This window comes from Geotrypetes seraphini, chromosome 12 (genome assembly GCF_902459505.1).
Source record: "Geotrypetes seraphini chromosome 12, aGeoSer1.1, whole genome shotgun sequence".
NCBI classification, from domain to species: domain Eukaryota; kingdom Metazoa; phylum Chordata; class Amphibia; order Gymnophiona; family Dermophiidae; genus Geotrypetes; species Geotrypetes seraphini.
Window position 1 is genome coordinate 2,321,117 of NC_047095.1, and position 21,250 is coordinate 2,342,366.

The following is a 21,250-nucleotide window of genomic DNA, read 5'->3' on the forward strand; positions in this document are numbered from 1 at the left end:
ATGGCACACAGACTGCCTCAGTGATGGGGTGGAGAGAGGAGGACTGCTGTTTGAGAGAGACCAATTGGTGCTGTGATATGTATAATTTTGCAAATAACATCTAGGATCTTTTTCTCTGTGGTGATTGCTGCACAAATGAGCTGCTATGCTTAGTGCTGCCCGATTCACTATAGTGAATTGATTCAAATCGATTCATTTGGACTCGCTGATTCAGCGACCAACATCCCTCATCCCCCCAGTGAGACCTGACACACCTCTGAGGCCTCCTGCAGCAGCGGCGGTGGTGGACAGGCAGCAGCAGCATCATTCTGAACGGGCTACTTATAGCCTGCCCCACTGGGGCCTTCCTTCTGCCACGTCACTGATGATGCAGCAGAGGGAAGCCCTAGTGGGGCAGGCTGCAAGTAGCCCATTCAGAGTAGAGAGCTGCATGGGAACAGGGATAATGGGAATCCCAAGGAACCTGCGGGTCTCCTGTGGAGATGCCCCCTGTGGTTGCGGGGATCCTGTGGAAACCCCCCTTGGAGTTGGAGGCACATTGAGTGGCTCAAATACTTTAGTGTGCCTCCTTTTCCTGCCCTCCATCCACAATCGCTCCTCTAAAAAGCAGCATGCAGTGCTCCCAGTTCGCTACCCATAGCCGACCTGGAAGCCTTTCCTCCAACGTCAAAGCTGACATCAGAGGGAAGGCTTCGGGTCAGCCACGTGAAGCGTGCAGGGCCCATGGCCCTGCGAAGAAGTGTGGCTGGAAGGCAGGAAGGAGGCATTTGACCTGGACGGCTCTGGTACAGTCTTGCAAAAGGGGGGTACCGAAGTAGTTGGGCTACAGAAAAGAAGGAGGGAGGGAGGGAGCAAGCGAGCGTGTGTGTTGGACCAAGGAAGGGAGAGAGGGGGCATGAACTGGGGATAAAGGAAAGAGTGCATTGGAGCACAAAAAGGAGGGAGGAAGCACGTTTGGACACAGGAGGGAGGTGGCATGAACTTGGGACATAGAAGGAAAGAGATGCTGAGATGGGGGAGGGATTAGAATGGGAGAATTGTTGGGGTGGGTGTGTTAGTGAGAGGGAAAGAGATGGTGCACACGGGGAATGGAAGAAATAGGAGAATTTGGGGGCATAGAGAGAGAGAGGAATGAGGTACAGATGCATAGGGAAGAGAAAATGAGAGGTTATGGTGGTGGGGAGGGAACAAGATTGAAAGGGATGCAAGAGGGAGGAATGTTGGACATAGTGGTAGAAGGAATGGTGGAAGAGATGTGGCATGGTGCTGGAGAGGGGTGATAGAAGGAGAAATGTTGAGCATGGGGCTGGTGGGCAGGGACGAAAGATGCTACACGTGGTCCAGGGGATATGAGAGGGAAAAATGTTGGATATGGCAGTAGAGGGGATGGGTGAGATGCACCCTGGATTCCTCTCTCTCTTTTCCAGCTCCCTTTGCAGCAAGGGAGGAAATAAGAGAAAGAGAGATGTTGGATAGTGAGAGAGAGGAAGACGTTGCACATGGGGTTGGAGGACAGAGGAAGAAATGTGTGGGGAGGGGAAAGAGAGGGAGATTGATCCAGGACAGAAGGGAGTAAGGATGCTGTACAATGGGATGAAGAGAAGAGAAGGGAGAAATGCTGTACCATGGTAGGAGGAACCAATGGACAGCAACAGAAGAATTTGGAGAAGATGGGAAAGCAGGAAAAAGAGAAACTGAGACCAACTTGATGGAAAAATAAATTTCCAGACAACAAAGGTTATAAAGGAATTGTATATAGCAGATGTCTTGCTATTGTGTTCAAAAGAAAAGGAAATGCATTTCTGGTTTTATTTCTACATTGCTGAAGTACTTGCTGATCCTTGCTGTGGCTTGTGGGGATCCCCAAGCACCGTCAGCTGAGGACCTCCTCCAAAGACGGCCAGAACTCCCCTCCACCTAGCGCAGCAGTTACTGGCAGCATCCCTGAGGTGCTAGCATCTGTGACTCAGGGACATTACTGCTGCATGCCAAGCTTTGCAAACGCGACCCTCAGCCACCTTCAGAGGAAGTCCTCAGCTGATATAGCTTGGGGGTCCTCATCAGCTGGAGTATTTATATTTTATATTTACATTAGAGGTTCTGGCAGAGACCCGTTTACAAAGTATATATATTTCCAAATTAATATTTCCAAATTAATTGTCTTTGCTTGTTTGTAAATGGGTCTCTACCAGATCCTTTAATTCAGTAGCATAATTAAATGAAATAACTACTTCAGAAGTTTATAAGGGCAAGTGGGGACGGGTTTGATTCCACCGGGGTCAGGCATGGACAGGTGATCTATTAAATTCAATAAGTAAAAGGGGGTAGGAGTGACAAAGGGAGGGGTGAATGGTGGAGGTAGGAGAACCAATTAGTGTAAAAAAGCAAGTGGTGTGAAAGGAGAAGTGGCAAGAGTAAAATACCCCCCCCCCACACACACACACACACATAGATTTTTACCCATTGTATAGCTGAAAACTGATTGAAGAAAGTGGATATCTGGGATTGAAGAGTAAGGGCTGAGTTCATCATCATGCTCAGATTTATACCACAATGCGCGACAGCCTCAAGGAAAGCAAACCAAATGCTGGGTATCATTAAGAAGGGTATCACTGCCAGGACGAAGGAAGTCATCATGCCACTGTATCGTGCAATGGTGCGCCCGCATCTGGAGTACTGTGTCCAGTACAGGTCGCCGTACCTCAAGAAGGACATGGCAGTACTTGAGGGAGTCCAGAGAAAAGCGACTAAACTGATAAAGGGTATGGAAAACTTCTCATATGCGGACAGGTTGAAAAAGCTGGGGCTATTCTCCCTGGAAAAGTGGAGACTTAGAGGAGACATGATAGAAACCTTCAAAATCCTGAAGGGCATAGAAAAGGTAGACAGGGAAAGATTCTTCACACTGTGGGGAACCACAAGTACAAGGGGGCACTCGGAGAAATTAAAAGGGGGCAGGTTTAAAACAAACGCTAGGAAGTTCTTTTTTACCCAGAGGGTGGTGGACACTTGGAATGCGCTTCCGGAGGCCGTGATAGGCCAGAGCACGTTACAGGGCTTCAAAGAAGGTTTGGATAGGTTCCTAGACAATAAGGGGATCGAGGGGTACAGATAGGAGTTGAGGTAGGTTATAGGAATAGTCAGGGACCACAGCACAGGTGATAGACCATGAGGGCCGCCGCGGGAGCGGACCGCTGAGCGGTATCGACCTCTGGTCTGACCCGGCGGAGGCAAATTCTTATGTTCTTATATATAGAACATTAGAAGGAAAAGGAGAGTGTTGCCATCTTGTTCATAACTAAAGACAAAACTAAGTCTGTTGTAGGTCTTTTTTTTTCCCCTTAAAAGGTAAACACATCGGAGGGAAAGGGGGAGGAAGTGACGTCACAGCTCGGGATAGCAGCTTAATTCCAGAGCTCCGCTATGGTATGGTCTTTTAGCTGTAAAAATGCTCCTTTATAGTGTTCAAATCCATCCTGTGGGCGCAGCTACAGTCTTGTAGCATGACTGTGCGCAAAAAGCTCGAAAAATTTCATTTTCCAGCCGAAATAGGAGATAAACAGAAAGCTAAATCTGAAGCAATGCCTCCCAAATGTGAGAAGAAAATGATGCCAGCGTCTTCTGGCTCTGAAGAGGAGTAATGCTTAAGTGCCGGAGAGGAAGCTGAGGGAGCTTTTGTACGAATGCCTAGTGTTTGGCTTCAAGACCTCAAGCAGCAGATGGCGAGTGTCCGATAAGACGGGAAAACTGCATTTGCTGAAATTAAAGCTGAGGTAAGCAAGTTGGGAGCACGGGTGGCGGCCTTGGAGGACCATGTTACCCAGTTGGATGAGAATGTGAAGGAGACTCGAGGCTCCATGCAAGCCCATACTAGTAAGAGCTGCAGCTGCAAGTAGAAGATGTGGTTAAACCTTGATGGTCTAGTTGCTCAATACCTCACCAATTACCTAGAATACCATAACCTACTTCACCCCTCTCAATCTGAATTCAGAACCAACCACAGCACAGAGACACTACTAGCAACCTTACTTGACACAGCTCAACTATACCTTAGTAAAGGAAAAAAAGATGTTGTTAATTCAACTTGATCTCTCCGCTGCATTTGATCATACTTCTGCAGATACTATACGCCAGGGGTGCCCAACATATCGATCGCGATCGACCAGTAGCTCAGGAAGGCAACGTGAGTCGATCGCAGACTCGTGTTGCCGTCCTGATCTACGGGCCGATCAGCCTTCCTCTCCAGTGTTCTCCCTAGGGCCTTTTAGCTGGGCGGTCCGCCCAGCTATCATCTGCCGCTGCTGAACATTAAAAAACTCCCCAAAAAACCGGCTTGGAGATTTCAGCCCATAGCGAACTTATGCTCCGGGCTCTAAAGTGTGCGTGCCGGCTTCTCTTCTCTTCCCTCCAAAACCGGAAGTTATGTCCGGGGGGAGGGGAGAAGGGAAGCCGGCACGCACATGTTGAGAGCCCTGAAGCAAGCGTTTGCTACGGGCTAAGCGGGAGACAAGTAAATGACGCATTTCCTCTTCTTGCTGCCAGGTCCTGCCTACTTTCAGTTTCCGCGAAGGCAGGACCCGACAGCATTTCCCCAATAGGTTGATCACGATCTTGGGCTGATCAGCCTTCCTCTTCCCGACGGCAGAATTGACGTCGGGGAGAGGAATGCTGGCTGGCCGAAGCAGGGAGAGCTTGGGGCCTGTTATTGGTGGCGTTTGGGTCCTGGTCCTCGATGGCAGTGGCAGTGGCTTGGGGGAGGGCAGGGAGAAAGAAAGAAAAAGGGCAGGCAGGGAGACAGAAGGAAAGAAGAGAAACAGAAAAAAAAGAAAGGGAGGCAGAGAGAAAGAAAGGGCAGGGAAGAGGAAGGAAAAGTTGGGGGAAGGAATGAGGTCTGGAGGAGAGGAAGCATACAGGCTAAAAGAAGGGAAGAAAGATTGTATGCACAGTCAGAAGAAGAAAGTGCAACCAGAGACTCATGAAATCACCAGACAAGGTAGGAAAAATGATTTTATTTTAAATTTAGTGATCAAAATGTGTCTGAATTTATATCTGCTGTCTATATTTTACACTAAGGTCCCCTTTTACTAAACCGCAATAGAGTTTTTAGCTCAGGGAGCCTATGAGTGTCGAGAGCAGCGCTGGGCATTCAGCGCAGCTCCCTGCGCTAAAAACTGCTATCGTGGTTTAGCTAAAAGGGAGGGGGGTATATTTGTCTATTTTTGTATGGTTGTTACTGAGGTGATAGTGCATAGAGTCATCTGCTTTGACCTCTTTGAAAAACCCTGGAATAGGAATGATAATTAACATTTTCTATGCGTAGAGTGTGCTTTGTGTTTTTTTTTAAATTTTATTATTGGTAGATCATTTTGACTTGGTCATTTAAAAAGTAGCTCGCAAGCCCAAAAAGTGTGGGCTCCCCTGCTATACGCCATAGGGATCTCAGGTGGGATTTATAACTGGTTCCAAGGATTCCTTCAGACAAGAACATACAGAGTGAAGTCAAACGATCTTAAATCTGACCCCTGGTCTAACCCCTTTGGAGTACCACAAGGGTCACCACTGTCACCCATGCTCTTCAACCTCTTCCTATCCTCCCTTGGTACCACTCTAGATACCTTAAATGTAATATCATTCAGCTATGCAGATGACATTACCATACTCTTCCCCTTCGACTCCCTAGATCTCACCACAACTTGTAACCTGAAAGCAACACTGGAAGCAGTGGAAAAATGGATGCTGGTCCACAAAATGAAGCTGAACTCGGACAAAACAAAATTTCTACTATTTGAAAAGGACAAAACCCAATCCATATCTGAATTAGAAATAAATGCCACCAAATACCCCATACAGGCCTCTCTCAAAATCCTTGGAGTGACGAGCAACCTACGAAAAATAAGAAAATTTTTCGACAAAGAGCACTACAGAATCATAGTTCAATCACTTGTCCTAGGACTAGTGGATTACTGTAATATCCTCTACTTACCTTGCCCCACAACCTCGATAAATCAATTACAGTCCATTCAAAATACAGCTCTCAGGCTGATCTATTCTCTTGGAAAATGTGACCATATCACCAATGCCTACCTTGACTACCACTGGCTACCGTTACGAGCACGAATTCAATTCAAATTATATTGTCTATTGTTCAAAGCAATAAATGGAATTGCTCCCACCTGCCTAATCAACCGCCTAATTAGAAACCTTTCTCCCAGACCTAGGAGATCCCAGATCCTTTTCCCCTACCCACCACTCAAGGGCACTCAGCACAAGAAGATGTATGATGGCCTCCTAGCAACGCAGGCAGCAAAATTGGACCCCTCCATCTCCAACCTGCTGACAGCAACAATTGACTTTAAATCTTTTCAAAAAGAAATCAAAACTTTGCTATTCAAAAAATATATCCAGCCTTCTCAACCCTTCCTCTCTCTCTTCTCCCCCCTTCCTTGCAATTCTCCCGTCGACCTCTTCCCCTCTTGTAACTCCCCCTCAATGACTCTAACCTGTAACCTTCCCCCTCAACCGCAACTCCCCTAAAGGTATTCCTCAAATTTCTTCCCATCCTCTTTTATTCTAAAACCTCTCCTATATATCCAATCGTTAATTTGTAACTTCCTGGTAATGTCCAGTTATCTTCAAATGTAATCCGCCTAGAACTGCAAGGTACAGACGGAATAAAAGTCACTAATGTAATGTATTTTTGTTCACTGCCTTGAACCGAAAGGCATTTGTGTGGTATAAAAATAAAAACATATGTTATGGATTCAATAGAGGTAGGTCTTATCAGACAAATCTGATCAATTTCTTTGACTGGGTGACCAGAGAATTGGATAGAGGATATGCGCAAGATGTGGTGTATTTAGATTTTATCAAAGCCTTTGACTGGTGTTCCACACAGACATCTAATAAATAAATAGTTCCCTTGGGATGGGTCCCAAAGTGACAGGCTGGGTCAGGAATTGGTTCAATGGAAGGTGACAGAGGGTAGTGATCAATGGAGATAGCTCTGAGAAAAAGGATGTTACCAGTGGTGTGCCTCAAGGGTCTGTTCTTGGACCTGTTCTTTTTAATATTTTTATAAATAATATTGCTGAAGGGTTGTCTGGTAAGATTTGCCTCTTTGTGGATGATACCAAAATCTGCAATAGAGTAGACAAACCAGATGGTGTGAATAACATGAAGAAAGACCTGGTGAAGCTTGAAGAATGGTCTGAAATTTTGCAGCTAAAATTTAATGCTAAAAAAATGCAAGGTCATGCATTTGGACTACAAAAACCTGAGGGAATGGTACAGTTTAGGCCGGAGATGAAGAACTTATGTACACGACAGAAGAGCAGAACTTGGGTGTGATTGTAAGTGATAATCTTAAGGTGGCCAAACAGATTGAAAACGTGACTGAGAAAGCTAGAAGGATGCTAGAGTGCATTTGGAGAGGTATGGCCAGTAGGAAAAAGGAGGTATTTTTGCCCCTGTATAAGACTTTGGTGAGACCTCATTTAGAATATAGTATACAATTCTGGAGGCCGCACCTTCAAAAAGATATAAAAAGGATAGAGTTGGTCCAGAGAAAGGCTACTCAAATGGTGCGTGATCTTCGTCATAAGGCGTATGGGGACAGACTTAAAGATCTCAGTCTGTATACTTTGGAGGAAAGGCAGGAGAGGGGAGATATGATAGAGACAGTTAAATACCTACTTAATATAAATATGCATGAGTCGAGTCTTTCATTTGAAAGGAAACTCTGCAATGAGAGGGCATAGGATGAAGTTAAGAGGTGATAGGCTCCGGAGTAATCTGAGGAAATACTTTCTTACAGAAGGGGTGGTAGATGTGTGGAACAGTCTCTCGGAAGAGGTGGTAGAAACAGAGATTGTGTGTGAATTCAAGAGGGCCTGGTATAGGCACGTGGGATCTCTCAGATGGGCTATTTGGCCTTTATCTGCTGTCATGTTTCTATGTTATGTTATCTAGAAAATAGATCTAGAAGATGCAATCTCCAATTCAAAGGTATACCTGAGACTGAAGAATATAGAGCAAGTGCGGTGGTGGTTCGTGAGATCTGTGGGGTGTTATTGGACATGGAGGATGCTGGAGAGAGAGAGATCGCATCCATATTCAAAGGGTACATCGCAGCCTTGGGTCACCTAAAGGCAAGAATTTTTGGGACATCATAGCCTGTTTTGGGGATTTTGGCATGAAAGAACGTATTTTGGCTTAAAAACCCACAGGATGAAGAAAAATTGGGGGAGCCCATTACTGTGTCTGAAATTATGATGGTAATTAAGAGTCTGAAGCCTGGAAAGTCACCAGGGCTTGATGGTTTTAAGGGTAGATTTTATAAACAATTTGGGGATGTCCTTGGCAGTTTATTAAGAAGGGTGGCTAATGGGGTGAGGGATGGGGACTCTTTCCCTTTGTCCATGGGGGAGGCAGGGATTATATTGCTGCGGAAGCCTGGTAAAGATCCGACCTGCAGTGGGGTATATAGGCCTATCTCGCTTCTTAATGCAGATGTGACAAAAGCTTTGGCGATACATTTGGCTGGTGTTTTGCCGGGTTGTGTCCATGTTGACCAATTGAGTTTCATCACTTGGAGACAAGTTTGTGATAATGTGAGAAAAATGCTTCATCTGATGGGGGTGGCAAAACGGACTGGAGAAGATGGCTGTCCTAGCCATTGATGCTGAGAAAGGCCTTTGATAGGGTCAAGTGGACCTTTTTGTGGGCTGTGATGCAACAAATGGGTCTGGGAGAGATCTACTGCTCTTTGAATCAGGTCTCTCTGAAGACCTGTTTGAAGATCAGTGGTTCCTTTTACTGATTTTTTTTTTTTTTTTCCAATTGGGAAGGGGACCCAACAGGGTTGCCCTTTGTCGTCTTTATTATTTCTATTTCAGTGGAACCCTGGCAGAGTATATTAGCGCACATCTGGGTTTGAAGGGGATAAGAGTTGGGAACTATGATCACAGGATAATGCTATTTGCTTCTCATTGGAGGAGCTCTGCTGTTTCTACATTGGAGGATTGGCTTACTCTGTTGAGCCATGGAGGTGGTGTTGGCCAGATGTCAAGGCCATTACAAGCGACATCATAAAGACTAGCAATTGATCCTGAATCGGATAGTGGTTTGAATCAACGAGGTTGTGGGGTGGGGTGGGGTGGGGGTGGGTTGGGGTAAACTTTGAGGTATGACGGTTTTGGAATGGCATACTTGTGGGTAGGGGAGGGTGGGGAAGTGGTATGTTGGGAGACTGGTGGTAAACAATGCTCAGTTTAGGATGAGCTTATTATATTCTACTGGTTTATTGCTGTCTTTCATTGTGTTGTACTATATACAGGGTCGGATTTAGATGAAAAGAGGCCCTAGGCTATTCCACTTATGAGGCCCTTTCCACCTCCCATTTTTAAGTTTGTAAATTACATGAGAGATAATAAAATACATCATTACTGTGATATATATCAATATGTTAAATGAAACATGTTATTATTGGTACTAACCTTTATAAAAAATGTGACACGGATAATGAATAAAAAAAAGTCGAGAACACTTATTTGGACATTTATTCTCAGCACCATATATAGTACTTGTAACAATAACTAATCAAACATAACACACAACATTGCCCCTTCCTATGTCCATAGTTCCCCCAGTGCGTCCTTCCTCACCTCACCCCCCCTCCGATGCCCGCCTGCCTTCCATTGAACACCCCCATGCCATCCTGCCTGCCTGCCTTCCATTAAACCATCCCACCCCCCCCCCTCCGATGCTAGCCTGCCTGCCTCCCATCCCCCTTCCACTAAAACCCCCCTCCCCCGATGCCAGTCTGGGCCGCCCTGTCCTGATGGATCCACGTTTTGCCTCTCTCCCTGCGGGGCTGGGCTTTGCCCAGCTGTTTCCGGACTGACGTCTTTCCCTCCCTGATCCTCCTCCCAGGGCGAGAAAAAGAAAGGGAGAAGTCGAGTCAGCGCCCCGTTGCGGCTGGAGCCGGTTCAGATCCTGAAGCGTAGAATTTCTCCTTATTTTCGGTTCAGTGTTTTAGTGTTCACTGTTTTTAGAATAGTGTAATTTTAATTTTGCTAACAATTTGAATGTAGGCCCCTCTTGATCTTGAGGCCCTAGGCTGAAGACTAGTTAGCCTATAGGAAAATCCAGCCCTGACTATATACTAATGCTGGAACCCAGTGACTTGTCTGATAAGCATTGTTTAGAAACATAGAAACATAGAAAAAAGCAGCAGAAAAGGGCTATAGCCCACCAAGTCTGCCCATTCCAAGTATCCCCTCCCCTGAATTTACTCCCTTAAAGATCCCACGTGAGTATATATATATATATATATATATTTATATTTATATATATATATATATATATATATATATATATATATATATATATATATATATATATATATATATATATATTTAGGATTTTATATACCCCCTATCAAGGTTATCTAAGCGGTTTTACAATCAGGTACTCAAGCATTTTCCCTATCTGTCCCGGTGGGCTCACAATTTATCTAACGTACCTGGGGCTATGGAGGATTAAGTGACTTGCCCAGGGTCACAAGGAGCAGCGTGGGATTTGAACTCACAACCCCAGGGTGCAGAGGCTGTAGCTTCAACCACCGCGCCACACACTCCTCCAATTTTCTCTTAAAATCCGTCACGCTGCTGGCCTTTATCACCTGGAGTGGGAGTCTGTTCCAATGATCCACTACTCTTTCGGTGAAGAAGTACTTTCTGGAGTCGCCATGAAACTTCCCTCCCCTGATTTTCAGCGGATGCCCTCTGGTGGTTGAGGGTCCCATGAGCCAGAAGATATCATCTTCTGACTTGATGTGTCCCGTGATGTACTTATATGTTTCAATCATATCTCCCCGTTCTCTTCTTTCCTCAAGTGAGTACAGCCGCAATTTTTTAAATCTTTCTTCATACGTGAGATCCTTGAGCCCCAAGACCATCCTGGTGGCCGTTCGCTGAACCGACTCGATCCTCAGCACGTCCTTTCGGTAGTGTGGTCTCCAAAACTGAACACAGTACTCCAAGTGAGGCCTCACCATGGCTCTGTACAACGGCATCATAACTTCAGGTCTCCTGCTGACGAAACCTCTGCGGATACACCCCATCATTTGTCTTGCCCTGGAGGAAGCCTTCTCCACTTGATTGGCAACCTTCATGTCCTCACTAATGATCACCCCTAGGTCGCATTCCGCCGTGGTCCTAACCAAGGTCTCACCATTTAGTACATAAGTTCTACGCGGGTTTCTCTTACCCAGATGCATTATCTTGCATTTTTTAGCATTGAAGCCTAGCTGCCAAGTAGTTGACCATTGTTCCAGCAACAGTAGGTCGTGTGTCATATTATCAGGTAATAAGCTTTTGCCTACTATGTTGCAAAGTTTGGCGTCGTCGGCGAACAGTGATACCCTTCCTCTAAGTCCTTGCGTCATATCTCTTATGAATAAGTTAAATATAATCGGGCCCAGGACCGAGCCCTGCGGCACTCCACTGATCACGTCCGATGCTTCGGATGGGGTACCGTTCACCACCACCTTCTGAAGTCTACCGCTCAGCCAATCCCCAACCCATGTAGTTAGTGTCTCCTAATCCTATCGATTTCAGCTTGTTCAGTAATCTTCGATGAGGGACGCTATCAAATGCTTTACTGAAGTCCAAATATACCACGTCCAGTGACTCTCCGGCGTCCAGTTATCTAGTAACCCAGTCAAAAAAGCTAATCAGATTAGATTGGCAGGATCTGCCCTGGGTGAACCCGTGTTGGTGTGGATCACGCAGTTTTTCTTCGTCTAGGATTGTGTCAAGATTCTGTTTGATCAGTGTTTCCATGAGTTTACACACTATAGACGTGAGACTCACTGGTCTGTAGTTTGCTGTCTCTGTCCTGCAGCCCTTTTTGTGGAGTGGGATTATGTTGGCGGTTTTCCAGTCCAAGGGGACCCTTCCTGTGCTTAGGGAAAGATTGAAAAGAACAGATAATGGTTCTGCCAGGACTTCCCTTAACTCCCTGAGCATTCTGGGGTGTAGGTTATCCGGTCCCATGGCTTTGTTTACCTTGAGTCTTGATAGTTCGTCATAGACGCTACTGGGCGTAAATTCAAAATCTTGAAACGGGTCTTTCTGGTTATCTCCCGTCTGCAGCTGTGGACCAGCTCCCGGCGCTTCGCGGGTGAACACTGAACAGAAGTATTTGTTTAGTAGTTCTGCCTTCTCAGAATCTGATTCCGCAAAGTTACTGTCCGATTGCTTCAGGCGTACTATCCCATCTTTGTTTCTTTTCCTGTCACTAATATAGCTAAAGAAAGATTTATCCCCTTTCTTAATTTTCCGTGCTAGCTCTTCCTCCATTCGGAGTTTGGCTTCTCTGACTGCTGTTTTGACAGCTTTAGATCTGTCTAGATAGTCCTCTTTCGCCCCATCTCTGCCTAAATGTTTGTAGGTGATAAATGCATCTTTTTTCTGTTTAACTAGGTCTGAAATTTCTTTACTGAACCATTGGGGTCTTTTGTTTCTCCTGCGTTTACTTACTGTCTTTATGTATCGGTCTGTTGCTTCGTGTAGGATGGACTTCAGAGACGACTACATATCCTCCACATTGTCAGATATTGCTTGTTTATGTAGCTCCTGATGGACAAAATCTCCCATGCGGTTGAAGTCTGTGCCTCTAAAGTTGAGAACCCTTGTTGCTGTGTTTGTCTTAGGGAAACCTTTCTTGAGGTTGAGCCATACCATATTATGGTCGCTGGAGGCCAGTGTGTCTCCTACTGAGACTTCCGTGACGCTATCTCCGTTGGTGAGAACTAGGTCTAGTAACGCCTGGTCCCTGGTGGGCTCCAATACCAATTGCTTGAGACGTGCACCCTTTATGGAGGTTAATATTCTTTTGCTGCTACCCGTAGTCGCGGAGAGTGTGTTCCAATCTGCATCTGGCATGTTGAAGTCTCCTAGCATTACTGTGTCCCCGCGCAGTGTGATGTTCTCTATATCCTCGATTAATTCCATGTCTTTGTCCTCCTGTTGCCTGGGAGGTCTATATATCACCCCAAGGTATAGGCATTTTTCATTCCCTCTGGCCAGGTTCACCCAGAGGGATTCCCCGGTGTATCTAACATCTGTGATTCTGGTGGTTTTGATGCTTTCCTTAGTGTATAGCGCTACTCCTCCTCCCAATTTACCCTCTCGGTCGCAACGAAGTAGGTTGTACCCTGGTATAACCATATCCCACCCATGCGATTCCGTGAACCAGGTTTCAGATATCGCTATCACGTCAAGATCGGCATTTGTTATCTCAGTCTCTAATGCTAGAATTTTATTGCCCAAGCTGTGTGCATTAACATACATAGCCCTCCATATCTATGAAGAGATTCCTTTACGAGCTAGTGTGGCTCCTAAATTATCAGTGATATTTCTCCCTGAATTATTGTGGATATCATTGGTACTTACCTTAGACTTGGTAGTGTGAGTGCGACTTGCCTCCTCAGGGTGGTTTCTTACTGCTCTAGGATATAAGTATGTACCCTCCCCCAACTTACCTAGTTTAAAGCCCTATGGAGTAGGCGGGCCAATCGATGTCCAAATACGTTTCTACCTCTTCTGGTTAGGTGGAGTCCGTCTGGTCCTTGTAGTCCCTGGAGCGTCTCGCCGTGGTTTAGGAATCCAAAGTTCATTTCTATGCACCATTCTCGGAGCCATTCGTTAGTCCGTTGAATACGCTCTTCTCTAGCTCTGCCTTTGTTTCTTACTGGAAGAATTGATGAAAAGACCACCTGTGCTCCTATCTGCTTCAACTTCTTTCCCAGCGCTCCAAAATCTCTGGGGATGTTCTCTGTGGCATTCCTAGCAGTGTCGTTTGTGCCTACATGGATGAGAAACATGGGAAAATGATCATTAGGTTTTAGAATTTTGTCTAGGCTAGTGGTAATATCCTGGATCCTGGCTCCAGGGAGACAGCAGACCTCTCTTGACTGCAAATTAGGCCTGCAAATTGGTCTCTCGGTGCCCCTTAGCATGGAGTCACCAATGACTACCACTCTTCGTTCCTTCTGAGGGGGCCGGTCTGCGTGCTCTGGATTTGACGTTGTGAGCTGGGTATCCTCATGAGTCCCTTCTGCTATTTCCTCGGTGGTTCCATCCTGTAAGATCTGAAATCTATTTCTGAGAGTTAGCTGTGGTATTGATGAACGGCTATCCTGTTGAAGAGAAAGAGAAAAAGAAGAAGAAGAAGAGAGTGAGAATGAGGTGGGTTTACTTCGCTTGCCCATAGAGGATGTTACTAGTTGCCAGGGGCCAGCATTTCCAATCATCTCCTTTACTCCAATCGTTGTGTTTAGTGCTGTAGGTTTGGGCGTGTCGAGGGTGGACCTGTCGTGGGTTCTCTCTGTGATGTGTGACAGTTCCAGGATGGCGTCGTCGATGAAGGCCTCGTCATCCCTGATGCTCCTCAGGCGCTTTACCTCCTCCCTGAGGCTCAGTAGTTCCTGCAAGATATCCTCGCCTAAGTTTCCTAGCTCCTCTGTCTGCGTAGAGACTGTAGTGCACTTTGTTTGTGTGATGTATATTCTTGTTTACAACAGTTTTTTTCAATAAAAATTTAATGATTAAAAAATAAATTTAAAACCCCCCAAACACTTCATTTCTTTTTATAAGGTTTTCAAGTTGTTTTTCAAAGCTTCTCCAAGAACAAGATTCATATTCTATCAGTTCTCTTTAATGTTTATGCAGGCAGACAGAATACCTAGGCTGCGCAGACTGGCCTGGTATCTTTTCAGTTTAAATACTTCTATGACATGATTATAAAAAGTAGAAGTCCCCAAATCAGATCTTGAACAATTGTTACTACAAACAAGTTCTTGCATATCAAATGCTGCTTAAACATACAGTATATGAGAACACCTATACTTTGCATCTCAGTATTCAGAGTCCTGACACACAACACTGTTTGTTCTCAGTCTGGGTGAATTTCAGGCAAGGCACTTGTGCACTATGTGGCTATAATGGGTCCTTCCTGATAAGGCAGGCTGTAGACCCTATCATAAAACTGACCTCACAACAACCCAATTGTTGTATATAATTTAGGTTTATTAGCAATAGACAAAAGTCAGCTTTTCATGAAACAACAAAGAACAGCACATTGAGCCAATGGATACATACAGAGTGGCCACCTTCTGTCTATGGATCCATCCTGAAGCTTAGACCAGCCGGTATGCCACTTATATACTTTTAGTCCAGTAGTCTAGCCTGGTTACAGATTACATACTCGCTTTCTATTGGGTTGACACATTTATCATAATTGTATAGTCTGCATTTTTATCTCGGAGCCATATTGAAGCATGATGTCATCTAGTATCAAAACTGACCTTTCTATTTCCCTGACAATGCATTCTTAATACCAAGTTCAATAATTTCTGAGTAGGTCCCCTCCCTTCCTGAGCTTCATTGTCCTTCATTAGTAGTTTAAATAACTTTTGGTAGGACATCTTATCCTGCAGTAATGGCACCTGGGCTTTTCTTCTTATTCTTGTTTTAGGTTCGTCATCTTCTGGAAAGTCCTAAAGTATCCAAGGCTGTAACCGTCAGCAGATAACCAATGTTGTAATAGTCAGCAGATGCTTGCCAGCTTTTTGGTGCAAAGATGAATCTCTTACAGAGCGTATTGTTCTTTCTTGCTGACAGGGAAAGATATAAGAACATAAGCAATGCCTCTGCTGGGTCAGACCTGAGGTCCATCGTGCCCAGCAGTCTGCTCACGCGGCAGCCCAACAGGTCCAGGACCTGTGCAGTAATCCTCTATCTATACCCCTCTATCCCCTTTTCCAGCAGGAAATTGTCCAATCCTTTCTTGAACCCCAGTACCGTACTCTGCCCTATTACGTTCTCTGGAAGCGCATTCCAGGTGTCCACCACACGTTGGGTAAAGAAGAACTTCCTAGCATTCGTTTTGAATCTGTCCCCTTTAATCTTTTCTGAATGCCCTCTTGTTCTTTTATTATTTGAAAGTTTGAAGAATCTGTCCCTCTCTACTCTCTCTATGCCCTTCATAATCTTATAAGTCTCTATCATATCCCCTCTAAGTCTCCTCTTCTCCAGGGAAAAGAGACCCAGTTTCTCCAATCTCTCAGCGTATGAAAGATTTTCCATCCCCTTTATCAGACACGTCGCTCTCCTCTGAACCCTCTCGAGTAATGCCATGTCCTTCTTAAGGTACGGCGACCAATATTGGACACAGTACTCCAGATGCGGACGCACCATCGCCCAATACAATGGCAGGATAACTTCTTTCGTTCTGGTTATAATACCCTTCTTGATTATGTCTAGCATTCTGTTAGCCTTCTTAGTGGCCGCTGCGCACTGTGCTGTCGGCTTCATTGTCATGTCCATCATTACCCCCAAGTCCCTTTCTTGGGTACTCTCATTTAATAACATCCCTCCCATTGTCTAGTTGTACCTTGGGTTTCTGTTTCCCACATGTAATGCTTTACATTTCTCAACGTTGAACTTCATCTGCCATCTCATCACCCATTCCCTTAGTTTGTTCAAGTCCCTTTGCAATTCTTCGCAGTCCTCTTTAGTCCGAGCTCCACTAAATAGTTTGGTGTCGTCTGCAAATTTTATTATTTCGCACTTCGTCCCTGTTTCTAGATCATTTATGAATATATTAAATAGCAGCGGCCCGAGCACTGAGCCCTGCGGGACCCCACTCGTGACCCTCCTCCAGTCCGAGTTGTGGCCCTTCACTCCTACCCTCTGTTTCCTACCTGCCAACCAGTTTCTGATCCATCTATGTACGTCTCCTTCCACCCCATGGTTCTTCAGTTTCCGGAGTAGGTGTTCATGGGGCACCTTGTCAAAGGCTTTTTGGAAATCTAGATATATGATGTCTAGGGGGTGTCCTTTGTCCATCCGTTTGTTTGTTCCTTCGAAGGGAAAGATATAATTGTTCAAAAACTTGAATTCAGTAGCACAATGTCTCTCTTCAAAATATAACTTTTTGGAGTCTCTTAGAGGTCTGCACCTACATTTTCATGAAGGTCTTACTCCTGATTCTTCCTCATTCCTTAGCATCAGCAGCAAATAAATCAAGGGACTACTGGGTGTGCCCATCTACCAGCAGATGGAGATAAAGTACTGAATCTGAACTCTGGCTTATTGACTGGCAAACCTCCTGGTCAATGAGTATACTCTATCTACAACAAGCGGATGGATGGGCTTCTGCTAGCTCCTAGTTTCTGCTGATGAGCTTCTGAACTGCCTAATTCAAACAAGCTGAGGGGTGCTTTGGTTGAGCAGTGCCAGCTTTAGGAGTTACACCTAGTCCCCCCCAAGGTCCTTTCTCCACCCTCCCATAGAATTAAGATGCATTTTCTCCTTTTCCACACATTGCTTCCTTTTTTTTTTTTTTTTTACTGCTGCACTAGGTCGTATACGGGTTTCAAAAGCTCCCTGTACTGGTAGGGAAGAGTCTCTGCTACAGCCAGGATCTGTTTCTGGCAGTTTTTATTTCCTTCCTCTCTAGCTGCGAATTGGGTGAGTAGCCCTTTTAAATTTATATTTCTTGATAGGTGCAGTGCGGCAATTCATGGCTTTAATTGCCTTTGGTAGCTGAGGTCAGTAATTGCTTCTTGCACTGTGGGGAGTTTAAATTAGTATCGGGTCACTATTCGGAGAGCTGTGGAGGCTCCCTCTTTGAGAAAATGTCGGCAGGCAATGGGGATTCTCAAGTGGGGGAGGGGTAGTCTTCTTCCCCGCAGATTACTGTGGCCATTTTGTCCTTGCAACAGACTATTCCCACTGTTTTTGCTGTGACGGTTTTAACCTCAGGACCTGGCTTACCATCCTCTTCTGTCTTTTTAATATCTGTTCAGCATTCAGTTTCTGGCATGGCACAGCCTATTCCCACAGAGCCCTTTTCTCCAGAATTTCTCTTATTACTTCATTGGACTTATTTGTTTTGAGGAGTGGGGGGCTGGGGGTGATGGGCAGGGTGCTTGAATTCCATTCTGTCCTCTCAGCCTCGACATGAGAGACTGTCTGCCAAGCGTAAGCACGTTTTATCAGTATAAGAGGTGGGTTCAATTTCCCCTCCTTCCCCTATGCCTTCAGGGGTGGAACCGGCTGGGTCCATCTTGGACGCCCTTTGGGGGGGCTTGGAGGAGGAAGAGTTGGTAGTCTATGAGGCCGATGCTCCTCATAGACTACCAGGGTCTTTCATAGAGAGGAGCTTTCTTCATTTATCTCCAAGGCTTTGTAGGCTCTTAATATTTTTGTGCCAGACCCCATCTCCCCCACCAACACTAATTATAAGATGGCCAGCAATTGTAAGCTTCCTAAGGCTTTCCCATTTCCATGAAGCTAAGCAGGAACTGATTTCAGCTCACCCCTGATGTAGAGTTGCGGGTGGCTAAGGCTAATTCCTCTTCTCTTTGTCCCCCCCTCTCCATCAGCAGTGATAGCCTTTACAGCTGACTGCTCTTGCCAGTGTCGGGCCTTCCTCTCAGCTGGGTCCTGCCTTCACAAAAACAGGAAAAAGGCAGGACTGGCAGAGAGGAAAGCCCGAAGCTGGCGAGAGCAGCCAACTGTAAAGGCTGCTGGCATTGCGGGGAAGATGATCGTCAGCCTTCAGAGCATTCTTATGGGCTATACCTGAGGCGGACAGCCCACCCTCCATCTTTGTTACATCACTGAACTGTGACTCTTCTTACCTGCTGTCGTCCTCTCCTCCATGGCGGGTCCATACTCCAGACTGCCCTCGTGATCTTTTTTAAGGTTTTCCCACCACCTCTCCTCTGGCTTTGGCATCATCGACTCAATACGCAGTACACAGTTTATCCCAGGACAAGCAGGCAGCATATTCTTTACGCATGGGTGACGTCACCGACGGAGCCCTCGGTACGGACCTTTTTAACTAGAAAGTTCTAGTTGGCCACACCGCGCGTGCGCGAGTGCCTTCCCGCCCGACAGAGGAGTGCGTGGTCCCCAGTTTCTTCGTTTCCGCGGAGCGAAGAAGACGTGTGTTTTTTTCAACTCCGTTGAAATTCTCTTTTTGCCTTCCCGCTCGCGTTATTTTTTCGTTTTATTCCCCTTCGGGTGCTTTTTTCTTTCAGTTTAAAAAAAAAACAAAACTTTATTTTTTCCCTTATTTTTCGTTCCTGCCCCGGCGGGGCCTGTTGTCACTATCCAGGCCTCGGGGTTCGATTTTGCGGAGGCCATGTTCCCATTCATGCCCCCGCAGCCGGGTTTTAAGAAGTGCCAGCGGTGTGCACGCCCGATCTCCCTCACTGACCCACACAATTGGTGTTTACAGTGTTTGGGACCGGAGCATCGGGCGGACTCCTGCACCCGCTGTGCCACTCTTAAAAAACGCACTTTGAAGAATCGTCAAATCCAACAAAATCTACTTTTCGGCACCGGCCCGGCTATGGACTCGACTTCTTCACCTGCGGCACCGTCGAAATCGGCACCGACCACTTCGACACCGCCTGATCCGTCATCGGCGCCACCGGCGCCAGGTAAGCCGGCTAAGAAGCCTTCCATCCTTGAGCGCCCTCCCACCTCGGTGGCGACACCGGCCCTTTCGGCTCCACGCCGACCCAAAAAACGCTCCGCCCCTATATCGGTGAGTGCCTCGTCATCGGCCTCCTCATCGCCGGGGCGTAGAGCGGCACCCATGGAACCAAAACAGAAAAAAGTGGTTCCGGTGCCACCCCTGGATGACCGCATCGCGGCCATCCTCCAGGATAAGTTGCAGGAACAACTCCAACAGCAACTTCAGCAGCTCTTGCCCTCTATCTTGGCACCGCTGCTTTCGGTACCAGACCGGCCCGAGCCCCGCACCGTCCAACCGGTATCCACTCCATCGGTACCTTTGGACTCCTCCATGCCCATTCTCTCGGCGTCGCATCTCCATACCCATGCCGAGAGTCTCGCCTTGGCGACGGCCGATCCTCCTCGGGACCGGACAGGGCACCGGTCTTCCCGTGACCCTGACCGGCACCGTTCTTCCCGGGACCGAGACAGACACAGGTCTTCATCCCCCGGTACCGTCTCGGTACGCTCGGGCAAGTCTCTGTCTAAAACTCACCATACCGAGCCTTCCACTCCGGTCTCTCGACACGCGCACACCGATGTCAGAGACCCAGACCTATGGGAAGAATCTCCTCCCGGTCGTCGGACGAAGAGCCTTCGGCCCCCGATACCACATCTAAGCCTGAGCAATCTTCCTTTTCTAAATTCCTCAGGGAGTTGTCGGGGGCTTTATCTTTGCCTCTGGAATCTGACTCTAAGAAGTCACAAGCTTTCCTGGAGGCATTAGATTTCGATCAACCTCCCAAAGAGTTCCTAAAGTTGCCCGTACATGACATCCTACGGGAAACTTTTTATAAAAATTGGGAGAACCCACTTACTGTCCCTGGGGCCCCCCGTAAACTGGATAGCCTCTACAGGGTTATACCAATCCCGGGATTTGATAAACCCCAGCTGCCTCATGAATCTCTCCTGGTGGAGTCCACCTTAAAAAAGACTCAGGGCTCTAGTGTTTATGCCTCCACCCCTCCTGGCAGAGAGGGCAAAACAATGGACAAGTTTGGCAAGCGACTCTACCAGAATGCCATGCTTGCCAACAGGGCAAACAACTACTCATTCCATTTCTCATTCTACTTGAAACATCTGGTCCTGCAACTCTCCGCCATGCAGAAGTACCTGCCGGAACACAAGGTTCCACTATTCCAGCAGCATATCTCCAGCCTGCTCCAACTGAGAAAATTTATGGTGCGCTCTATCTATGATTCTTTTGAGCTCACCTCCCGTGCATCTGCCATTGCTGAGGCTATGCGCCGCCTGGCCTGGCTCAGGGTCTCTGATTTGGACATCAACCATCAAGACCGACTAGCCAACGCCCCCTGTCTTGGGGATGAATTATTTGGAGAGTCCCTGGATACCACCACACAGAAACTCTCAGCCCATGAGACCAGATGGGACACTCTCATAAAACCTAAGAAAAAGGCTCCACCTGCTCGTCCTTACAGACCACAGGCCTCATATCAGCGCAGGTTCTCCGCTAGGCCGCTCAATCCACCTTCACAGCAACCTAGGCGGCCCCGTCAACACCAGCACACCCAGGCTCGTACCCAGTCTAATCAACCTGCCAAGCCTCTTCCTCCTACCAAACCATCTCAGCCCTTTTGACTCCTCTCTCCAGGGCTTAGCCAGTCTTCCACCCTCATTGCCTCTTCCTCAGCCAA

The 21,250-nt window shown here is 46.6% G+C and overlaps 1 protein-coding gene across 3 annotated transcripts in view; it reads left to right on the forward strand.

Annotated features, from left to right (window-relative positions):
- Positions 1–21,250, forward strand: part of SOAT1 (sterol O-acyltransferase 1) — a 178,112-nt gene that overhangs the window by 73,491 nt on the left and 83,371 nt on the right. The window lies entirely within an intron of this gene.